The sequence below is a fragment of the Diadema antillarum genome, unplaced genomic scaffold, assembly GCF_040938485.1.
Source record: "Diadema antillarum isolate AM-2024a unplaced genomic scaffold, OU_Dant_1.0 scf00000115, whole genome shotgun sequence".
Classification (NCBI taxonomy): Eukaryota; Metazoa; Echinodermata; class Echinoidea; order Diadematoida; family Diadematidae; genus Diadema; species Diadema antillarum.
In genome coordinates, this window is record NW_027271004.1 from 1787102 (window position 1) to 1798328 (window position 11227).

The 11227-nt window shown below is 37.4% G+C and overlaps 1 protein-coding gene across 1 annotated transcript in view; it reads right to left on the bottom strand.

The window, feature by feature from the left end:
* LOC139719829 (uncharacterized) overlaps positions 1 to 10446 on the bottom strand; it is a 32001-nt gene extending 21555 nt beyond the window's left edge. The window contains exon 1 of the mRNA XM_071631215.1: positions 10172 to 10446. The gene's annotated coding sequence lies outside the window, so the exon portion shown is untranslated. The remainder of the gene's footprint in view (positions 1 to 10171) is intronic.
* Positions 10447 to 11227: the final 781 nt, after the last annotated feature.

Here is an 11227-nt window from a genome sequence, read left to right on the forward strand (position 1 = left end):
CCACTACCCAACTCTTTATTGTTTCATGACATTTCTAAAGGCTCATTAATTCTAATTGGTCCCTCATATGGACGTGACTGATGTGCATTGTACATCATTGTCAGCCACATGGGGTAAGCGAGGACATTTTCACCTACACCTGCTGGTCATACAATGTAGAACACACAGACAATCACACAGACACACATAAACGTAATCATGAAGATAACAATGCAATGAAAAGCATTTGGGATATTAGTACAAATGTAGGTGACTGCTAGTACAATGTACCTTAACAATCCTGTACTGTAAAAATGGAAATTTTCACGGAGTCGAAATTTTTCGCGCATTTTGCGCAACCAAAAACTAGCACGAAAATAAAAGCGTGTGAATGTTTTTGCTTTCCATATGCTCCAGTAGTTGATGTCTTGATCCCGTGGAATTAAAAACTGGCGAAACTCTTCTTACCCGGCCAAGCGTGAAAATATCAAATTAAATTTTATAGTACCTATACCAGTAACGTTGGAAGAGCCTCAATGCAGTCTCACTTGAATAAAAGGTACAAACCACATGCCAGTACCCTGTTGACTCATACTTCAAAACTTCAACAATGACCATCTGAAAGTGACAAGTCAGAAAGCTAAACTGCCAAGAATGATTGAGCTAAGAATGATTGATAAACAACAAACCAGACTTGCAGAGCTATGACATCACCACAGCATTTAAAACTTGTCACACCCTTTTGGACAATATTGATCTTTAACATAACTTATCAAAAGCTAAATAAAGCAGTACCTTTTTTTCAACATATTTTGGACTTCCATTTGCAGACCACTGTCTGTATTTCAAAAGCAAAATATACAGTACATTCTTGGTTAGAACAGGTTAAATTTGTGCATACACTGTAGGTTGACCGACTTTGCAGGGCAATTTCTTTGAAAGACTTAACAGTACAAACAATAAGTTCATTAAAACAAGACATTTAAGAAAGGGCAAAGGGGGGGGGGGAAGAGTGACTTCACATTACTACTTGTTTGTCTGAAACAAAGACTTCAAAGTTCATGCAGATAATGCAATATTTGCACACTGAAATGTTATTGCACCTACAGTATCTTATGTAAATACAATCATATAGATATCACAAATGTTATCATGACTTAAAAACATTGATTTAACAATACAAATATTTTATACATCTGTATGTTCTCAATGACTCCCAGAGTTAATGGATGACATAAAATGCATTTCAGATTGGTGAGGAGAGAAACACTTCCATTTCCCTATAGTGTACAAAAAGGTTTGATAGCCAGAGATTTAAAGATTTTACCACAATAAAATGTACAGGTACAGTCCTACGTAAACTTAAAGGGGATGGCTAGTAACTGATTAGTGGCAGTGGGAATGCTGGGGGATGATTGTTCCAATCCTTGTGGGATTCATTGAAGAGTACATTATACATGTATATCTACATATTGTTGTGTGAAAAATACTTGCTTTAAGTTCAGAATGGTCTCATATTCAAGTAATGTGCAGTTCAATGTTTCCAGGTTAGCATGCGAGGATTGCCCGTACAGTGTCGCTGTATTCAAAATTTATTCAAACATGTGCAAATCAAAAGAAACATCACAGTACATTGTACCTGGCACTTAGATATAATTATTATCCATACAGAGGATTTTTAGAGCCCAAATACATGTGTACAAGTGTTATTTTGTCGACGAAGATCATAACTTCTGACCCACTTAGAAAGTTGGTTGAACTCGACCAATATTTTTTTGCCGAGGCGACCAATATTTAAAATATTGGACGGCAAGAGGGGGATTCCCCCCAGTTTTTTATAAACTGCACTGTGATTGGCTGAGATCCAATACGAGATGACATGAAATATGAAGGAAAAACGTCTGTGATTGGTCAATCACGAGTTAACTAAAACATCGTTTTTTTTCTACAATTCTGTGTTTATACAAACAAATTTCATATATCAATTAGTTGAAATTGTTTTGCATACAATCTTTCAAAATATCACTTTCATACCAGGAAATTAAATTTAGGTTTGATGAAAACAAAGGCGACGATTGATCAGCTCAGCGCTACTGCTAGATAGCCCGCGCGCGATATACAAGTAGCCGGCCACCGCCGCTTGCATTTGCATGCATGTTACGTTATGTGTATGCAACATGTACTATTGTACAGTAGGCCATAGGACTACAGTACAGTGTACGAGTAATTCGATCTTTCACGATCTACGGAAGATGTGGCGTGAATTGTGTCTCAGATCTCGGATACAAGAACATCTAATTCTGGTGTAAATTAGCTAGATCTCGGCCTAACAGTAACATGACTGCTACCATGGATACATAGATCACTGTTTTATCAGGGAATGAAGTAGATTAACTAACACTGAAGAGTGTACCATACCCCATGTCAGGATCAAGTACAGTAGCTAAGTAGGAGACCATACAGCACTCTGAAACAGAAAGGGTAAGTGAAAATATTCTTTGCTAAAATCCTCTGTAGGATAATAATGATAATATTAGACGTCCTATTTTCGATTAATACAAGGAAATATAGGACTCGCTAAGCAAAATATTGGACTCGTCTTTGACTCGTCCAATATTTGTGCACAGCTCGTCCAATATTTCCTTGTATTAATCTCAAGGCCATCCAATATCATATAAATGTCTGCAAAACATAAGAGAGAACAATAAATGTATAGAAAAAGAAAGATAGGCTGCAAAAATTGCATACTACATGTACAAAAGTTATTGTACATCTGTGCTCGTAATGTGCGCTTTTGCGCACATACATTGTACAATGTACAATATCTGCAATATTTTCAGATTCTGAGCTTGCAACATGCCCATATTTCAAGTTGTGGACCACCTTGCCAGCAGTCATAAAAATATGCAGGAAGTTTAAGGGCAATACACCACATCCTTGTGTAGTAGTAGAACTACAAGAAGAAGAGATACAGCTTGTACTACATTATGTACTTGTGTTCATCACAAAACTTTGTACTGTAAAATCTTTCTTTGATGACAAAAATTATGTACAATTGTGTAATTTTCTTCCTTATGACTGTCTATATCACAGTGCAGTGTACCTCACAAAATTAAACACCAAGAGAGTGAAAGAGAAAAAACAAACAAAAAATCGACAACTAACAAAAACTTACAGGCAATGAACTCAACTGAGTACAGCCAAAGGAAAACTGTTCTGATTGAACACAGACATAGACAACTTAGTTTTCCCAGAGTTCTGCCCATTTCTCCCCAATCAAAAGGATACTGTCAAGTGTATCATTGTCAACAAATGGGTTTAGTGTCAAGTGTAGTATTTACTATAAAATGATAGTGCTGCCTTTAATACAAGTGTCAAATTTCCATCGTGTGACATTGTGAAACAGATCACTGACATATTGCTTGAGTCATGAACGACCGCAACATTTATCATGCAAAGATTCATCTCCTTTTTTTTCTCTCTTTTTCTTTTTTTAGTTTCCCCTGATATCCCAAAATACTCGACACTGATTCAGACAAGGAAATCGTCACATGTGGAGCATTTAAATTCTGATCACGTTACGGCTGCCAGCTCAAAGGGGGAAATTGTCGGACTGACACGTTTGCGATGAAAATGTGACCGGTGGTGGCGGGAGGAAATCGACAATCAGAGATGAACAAGACCAGGAAGTAGTTCAGGAAACAATTACTTTGGGATTTCACATTGAACAAGTCAAAAAAAAAAAAAAAAAAAAAAAAAAAAAAACAATCTAAGAAAAAAAAGCCTGTCTCTCACAGTCTAACGGTGACAAAGGCATCTTTCACGACAGAACATCCATCATCAACTTGCACATGACGCTTTTCTCACGGAACATAATTGACATTGATCGAACACAGCAGAAAGCTATTCCTGTTCTACAAATTAATAGCATTCATGCAGTTCAATTTGGTGACATACTACAAGTATCTTTGACTACACTTGTATGAACACATATCTTACAGATTAGGATTACTTCAGAAAATATGAAGAAAAATGTATGACAGGATTTGTTTTATGATACTGTTGTATCATACCACCAGAGCAACTTCTAAAGCTTTGATTAAATAACATTTTTTGTACATTTAATTCACAACTCTGTAAAGTAGACATATTTTTGCTGATACAGTATACACGGTACTGTACATTGTAGAAATTTGTACTATCAAACTTAGTAATGTGTGTATACTGATGTCATCACAAGTATTATCAAAGATTTGACTTTTCATGCACATTAACTATAAAACTGGACATTTCATGAGGAACTCCCATTATTCTCCCCAAGCATATCCAGTCTCTTCTTATGACTGACCATTTTAAAAAAAACGGAAAATTTTCCCATTTTCTTCATTCATGCCACAATAATATTTGCAGACCAATACAATTGTACAATGGTACATGTATACTGTAATAAAGGAGGCCACTGTTCAAGGACCAATGGTCCATTGTATGCAGTCTCAAAATGCTTGTGTAATGTATGCGTTTGGGTGTGTGTATGTGTGTACGCGTGTATGTGTGTTAAATGAGTGTGGGGGGTGTACACACTGGATGGAGTTTACACTGCCATTCCAGGTAAACACAAGAATGAGACTTGCTGGCTGCAATGAAACTACCGTAGAACATTATGAGAAGAAAACAGATACATTAAGACTGCATACCCACATTGATGGGTTTTACAACAGTTAATGTGTTTGTTCCAGGAATGTTTGTGACATTTCTTCATAATCACCCGCCAAGACGTTACAGCTGATGTTAACTGATCACCCATGGGACTACATACCGATACCAAGATATTGCACATAATAAGATGACGTACAGCCCTGTAGTACTCTGAATACAGTGACACCAAGGTATAAAGGTACTGTAGTTAAACTTCCAGTATGCTACAAATGGTTACCATGGCAATGTTTGCCTGAACTCGCTGCCCAGCAACATGAGACCCTAACGTCAGCAAATCATCTTCACGCAGATGCACGCTGGCACAGTCTATGATGAAGACCCACACTCAACTGACATCACAGAGCAATGTCACTACTTATTGTACAAGTTCTATCTTCTCGTCTGACATTGTGAATCCGACAGATGAAGGCCATATTTACACACTGTGCATCACTTGTGGATCTACCACAGTGTACAATAAATACACAGAACAGCCTGCTGCATTCCATGACAAGACTTACAGTTTACATTGTAATGCAACAGATCTTACAGTTTGTAGATGGGGCACTACAGTGGTATGGCCAATTATTGCAATGTAATGCACAAGAAGCTATTATTTGCAAATGATTGACAAATTGCCCTGCATTGACGTAAATAAGCACTGAATTGATCAGTGTTTTAGTAGTGCTAGTAGCCATGATAAAAAATCACGGGCGTACGTACTCGAGCGGGATTCGAACCCATGACCTCCTGATCACCGGACAGGCGTCATCTCCACTACTGTAGACCACCGAGCTTTCACCCGACAGCAAGTGTTGGTTCTAATCCTCATGGCATGCAGCGGTTACTGGATGATTATTCAAGCTATTATTTGTAGACATTTTAAATGTAAAGGTTTATGATTGTAGAGCTCTCAGAAATAGAATATTATGAAAAGGACTGATTTGAATAAGCACACAAGATCAATGATTCCGCAATCTTTTAATAATAATTAAAATTATTCAGATTTGATCATGATTGGACAAAGTATCCAAATGTTGGTGTTCAAAAATGGAAAGAACACATACATGTAGATACTGACCATCTTTGTACCAGAAAATGAATTGGGACAATGTTTCAAAAATGACTGCCAAACACCAACACTCTTGACAGATCTGTGTTGTAGCACGGCTACAGGCCATGGTTAAATGATCCAAATATTTATTACCACAGTCCTGACAGCTCCTGACATCTAAGCATTAGCGGAAGATCAAGTGACAGTGCGCTCCCCTTTCACAGGGTGATTACAGAGCCTGAGATTTATCAATGGCCACTCAAGTGCGCTGTGATTTTTGCTGGTTGGTTTACATGCCAGCAGCAATAAATTCTGAATGAAGCAGAGGGTAGCATACTTGTAAGCACATTATTTTATCATGTCCCACATCCACCATGCCCCCCCCCCTTTTTTTTTTAACATAGCATGTAATAAACAGCACAGCATACTGTAAAGGTGCAATGTAGACTACATGTACAAGACTGCAGAAAGGACATATTGGGTCATATGTTTCCCTCACAAACAAAACAAACAAAAATTAATGTCAGACACCTAGTTGTTGGGTTGGTGGTTTTTTTTTTTCATTATTTAAACTTGTACAGTATCCTTGCACCTTAAAACTGTAAGTTATGTTCCCTTGAAGATTATAAAACAAGGAATTACTCCGAAAACAATCAAAGGTCTTTTGCCCTGTTTTGGCTAATAAAGTAATAACAGCACTATACAAAATTGGGCCATACATGTATCTGTATAAGACTCAATATAATTGTACAGCTGTAGATGTTCAGTTTACCAGTACTGACCAATTCTGTATGCATACATGTAGTATGTTTTACACTGTAGTTGTACCTTTACAACAAAGACTTGGGCCTACATCCGAACAATCTGAAGACTTGCAAAATTTTAGCATACGGCTTGTGTGACATAGCAACAAGTATTGAAATACAGGCACAAAACTTGTACACCGAGTTACATTGCATGTACAGGCTTATGGAATAAAACAAACAAAAATGTAGCTCAAATAGTTACTACTAGTAGATAAAGTGTATTATGTGCTGAAGGAAAAATAACCAAAACGAAAACATTGTAACAATACACCTGTTTTATACATGATACATACATGTATGTAGAACACTCCTTTACAGAACACAGTACACTCACACTGTAACAAGCTAGTCTATTCTGTATCTTTTACTTCCATGAATTACACAAACCAGTATTGTATGTCCTACAGTACATGCTATCTTTGCAGACTGTAATGCAAAGTACATTGTCCACTTGTACATGTAGTTATTATCAACAGACAAAGATTGTTATGTATGAAGTTTCTCCCCCAACCCTAATGTAATAGTACATTGTAAGTACCCTAAAATCTTTACAAATTACACTATTATATACAATTACAAACAAAACCTCCAATCTACATTTATGACAAACAACAGTGTTTGTACAACATCAGCATGTTTGGTTGGTAGTGGCAGTCTATTCATCACCAAAGCCTTTGGTTTTCAGTGATTAATCCGCTGAACTGTAAATCAATCCCATGATACCGGTCAAACTTGAGCACACCACATGCAATACAGTCCAGCATCAGCGGAACAAGCACACAATGGGGGCAACAATGGACCAGACATTCCTCAGCCCACTGGAATGTGAACAATGCAATGAGACGCTTGAATGCAGAAAGCTATTGTACAATTACAACGCACAATATTCTCCGGTGTACAAATCAGCGTAATATCCTGTTTACTGGAACTCTGCTACAACTTTCAAGTTTATAATGTATTGTACATTATCCAGTACCGGTATGTAAGATGCAAATATTGTACAAAGTGTACATACCAAGAACCAGACATGTTTATAAACTGTAACATTTGTACTTATAGTTCAGATAAGATACAAGTTTAATTTTCTCATTTTGTTTTCTTAGCACACAGCATAAGCCTAGTCTTTTACTACTACATTTGACAAGCTGTTATCTTTTTGATACAAATATCACACTGCACAAACAAACTAAAACTGATGTAACAATGAAACCAGTGTGGCATTGTGTATCTTTAATACAATGTATTATTGTATGGTTTAATTAAGTAGTAAAATTTATTGTATGTACTAGGTGTTAAAAACAACATTTCCCTCATTTTATCATTAATACATGTAGTTCAAAAACTATACATCAGATAACACTGTCACTGATATGTGATGGCTGAATAGTGTACAATAGTTGAAGGTAATTTGAATATGAGAGCATGAATCAGTTTCATTAAATCCATGATTAATTTCAAAGTTTGTAAGTTCCAGATTTTGGTCAAATTTGAAGCTCTGTACAAAATTGAACTTTACACAAAAACCAATAATGTGAGTGAGAGTGTGTGCTTACAATGACCCTGAACAATAGACATGAATACCAAGAGCTCTGCTAACTAGGCTTCTGGACTCTTGCTCTATAAGGCTTATTAATGCTTTAGAGATAATTCATGATTGATTGCCCTGGGCACTGCTAGTGTTAGTCTGAATTCATGGTAAAGGGCAAAATGCATGCACATGAAAAAAGTAAGCATTTTATGTTTTCATGTCCTTGCATACACCACATTTCAGGATGAATAAAGACTACTGTAGCTGTGTTGGTGGAATTTCTCATGAATATGTAATAGAGCATTCAAATCCTGGCCATTGTTCAGGACCATTGTCTGGGTGTGAATAACCACACACTCCCCTACACACCAATTGACCCCTGTGCAAAATAAACTAATTTATGCTTTCATTTTTAAATTACCTCCAACGAAATCATACACTATTCAGCTATTGCTCATATCAATGCCTGTGTTAATCTGGTACATACACTGTACATGTAGTTTTTGCAATTAAGGATCAAAAGTGGTAAATGTTTTTTGTAACACCTAGTAGTTGGCATCCAGTCACATGGATGTCATTCCACACTAAATACTGTACATGTACTCCCAAAAAAGGCTTGTAAAAGACATACTGTCTTTGGAGTGTTGAAAGGTCAATACTGTTATCAGAAATTCAGTCTATAAATCTGTGTATTTGTATTTTTACAAACTTGAGCTTACATTTGTATACAGCCATACAGGTACATGATGTATCATCAAAGAGGCACACTCTCTCTAGCAGTATGTTGTATCAGACTGCTACAAATTGTAAAGGCCACCTTTCACAATATATCCAATGGCTGACATCAAATGAATTTAAATCAATGTCATACTGTTTAAATAGCAAAGCATTTGAAGAAACTTTAAAAACTTAAATGTGCATCGGTACAACAGGGCTGTGTCTGTTAATGGTAACATGACATTTGCTCCAGTCCCTCTTTTTTTTTCTTTTTCTCAAGGACAATAGGGTTAGGGTTGTGATTGGGTTTCAGGTTTAGTTTGACATGAGCATTTATATCGTTATGATCAGGGGAAGGGGTTAAATGTTTGCGGGTAGAAATCATGTTTGGCCTTAGCATGCATAGAGAAGCACTTGCTGCAGGAGCATATGTCATTATATCGTCTATTACAAATTTGCTCAGTGTCTTTCGTGAACTTTCATGTGCATTTTAATATGGAGCAAGAAATCTTGGCTCTCGCGAAATTAAAATGCATGCGAATATTCCTCACTTTTACAGTACTTGTGTGCAATACTTTTCATTGACTTACAGTAGAACCTCTACACCCTCTGAGCTCAGCCCAAGGTTTGTTTGTTTGTTGTTGTTGTTGTTGTTGTTTGTTCTGTTGTTTGGGGGGTTTTTTTTGGTTTTTGACATTACCTAGTGGAGAAATAGAACAGCCACACAAAAAGTATAACAACACAGAAATCAGGCCTAAAATTGAACCCTTGCTGGTTGCTTTCTAGCAAGATTACAATGCCCTTCAACAATAAATTCTTACTCTCTTTAATGCACTGCACTTAAAGTGTTAAACAGGAAAATAAAAAACACACTCAAATACAAAATCAAATATTCAGTGGCTTCGTTTGACTACAACTAATGTGGTTTATAATCCTTCATGATTTCAAATGTCTGTTCATCTGTATGCAGTGTCTCAGGACTGTTATTGGCGGTGTGTCAAATTCAAGCTTTAATTACTTTCTTAATTCTAACTTTGCAGGCTGAGTGCAGTGAGGAAAAAATCATATTCTTTCATTTCCATCAGTATCACTCCTCCCTGACCAAGGTGAGTGATGCAATGCGGATGGTTCTCTAACAAGAAGTTTCTAAACCCTCCAGTGGCCCGATGTGCAGTATGAACCGGTACTAAAGTACAAGTGAATAAAAATTACTGCAGTTTCGTTTGACATAGAAAATACGTGATACTACTACTAGATATCTTGATAGATATGTCGCCCAAGCCCAGCGTCGGGAACCGGAGGGCCGAGGGTACATGCAGCGGCACCCACCCAAACCAGGCCCGTCTCGATCCGTACAGGCGAGGGGACGGAAAACCGGTGCACTTGACTTACCGAGCAACGCCAGCATCAACGGCGAAGAACGCCAGACGAGCGACACATCCATAATGCTCATCTTCCTCTCTCGAAACTCCTCACTAAAAATTGCGGTCCTCTTTTAAATCCGGTCAAGGTTTTCATGTGCCTGTCAAAACATTGCCTCTCACTGATTTGTGTAGACTTTTCCTCGGCAGTAAGGTTATCCTAGAAAACGACCTTCTTTCTAATTAAAGCTACAGCGGAATATGCCGGGAATATTCGTCGCGTAGTTTCGTACAGTTGTACGGCAATTACAGATTGTGCGCTAGCTAGCGACACACACTCCACTCCTCAGGATCCGGTACCTCCTCCCAGAAACCACACCACCATACCACCGCACCGTACGCCCGTTGGTCCAGTCACCTGCGCGTCGCGGCACATTCGTACATGCATGTCTCATAACGTCGGCATTTCCCTCGCGAAAAATCGATTGTTAGAGTGTTGTCAACTTGCATATACCTCACGTATAATCATATATTTATTCATTAAAAATTTATATATTGCATCATTTAGGTTCATAAATAATATAATTAGGTATAATAATTATTTTGTAAGAATAAATTTAAATATTAAGAATCTTTTTTCAAAGAAATAAAAAATCATTATATATTAGCTCGGCAACTGTTGTATTCTTACATATATCGTGTTACGAGTACTCTGTCTACATTCCAGGAGGGCACGCCTATTTTCCTTGATAGAATGGGGGAAGGGGGGGGGGGGGGGGGGTAACCTATCCCCTCCTGGAATCCAGTACAGGGGGCATTTGTTTTTGATTGTTTTCTAACTATCATTCTAATATTCCCGTTCGACGTAATGAAAAACAGTAAATTTGTTGCACTTAGCATGCACCAAGCAAACCATCAACTTGGGAGGTCTGTTACAAAAAAAAAAAGAGCTACATTCTCTTTATCCTTTTTTAATTGTTGCTTCTCGTGCAATAGACCCTATAATACAGCTAAAGATTCGAACATAGACTGACCGAAAATAGCCATTGGCTGAGTCTAGTACACTGTGGCGAAAACGAACCGGAAT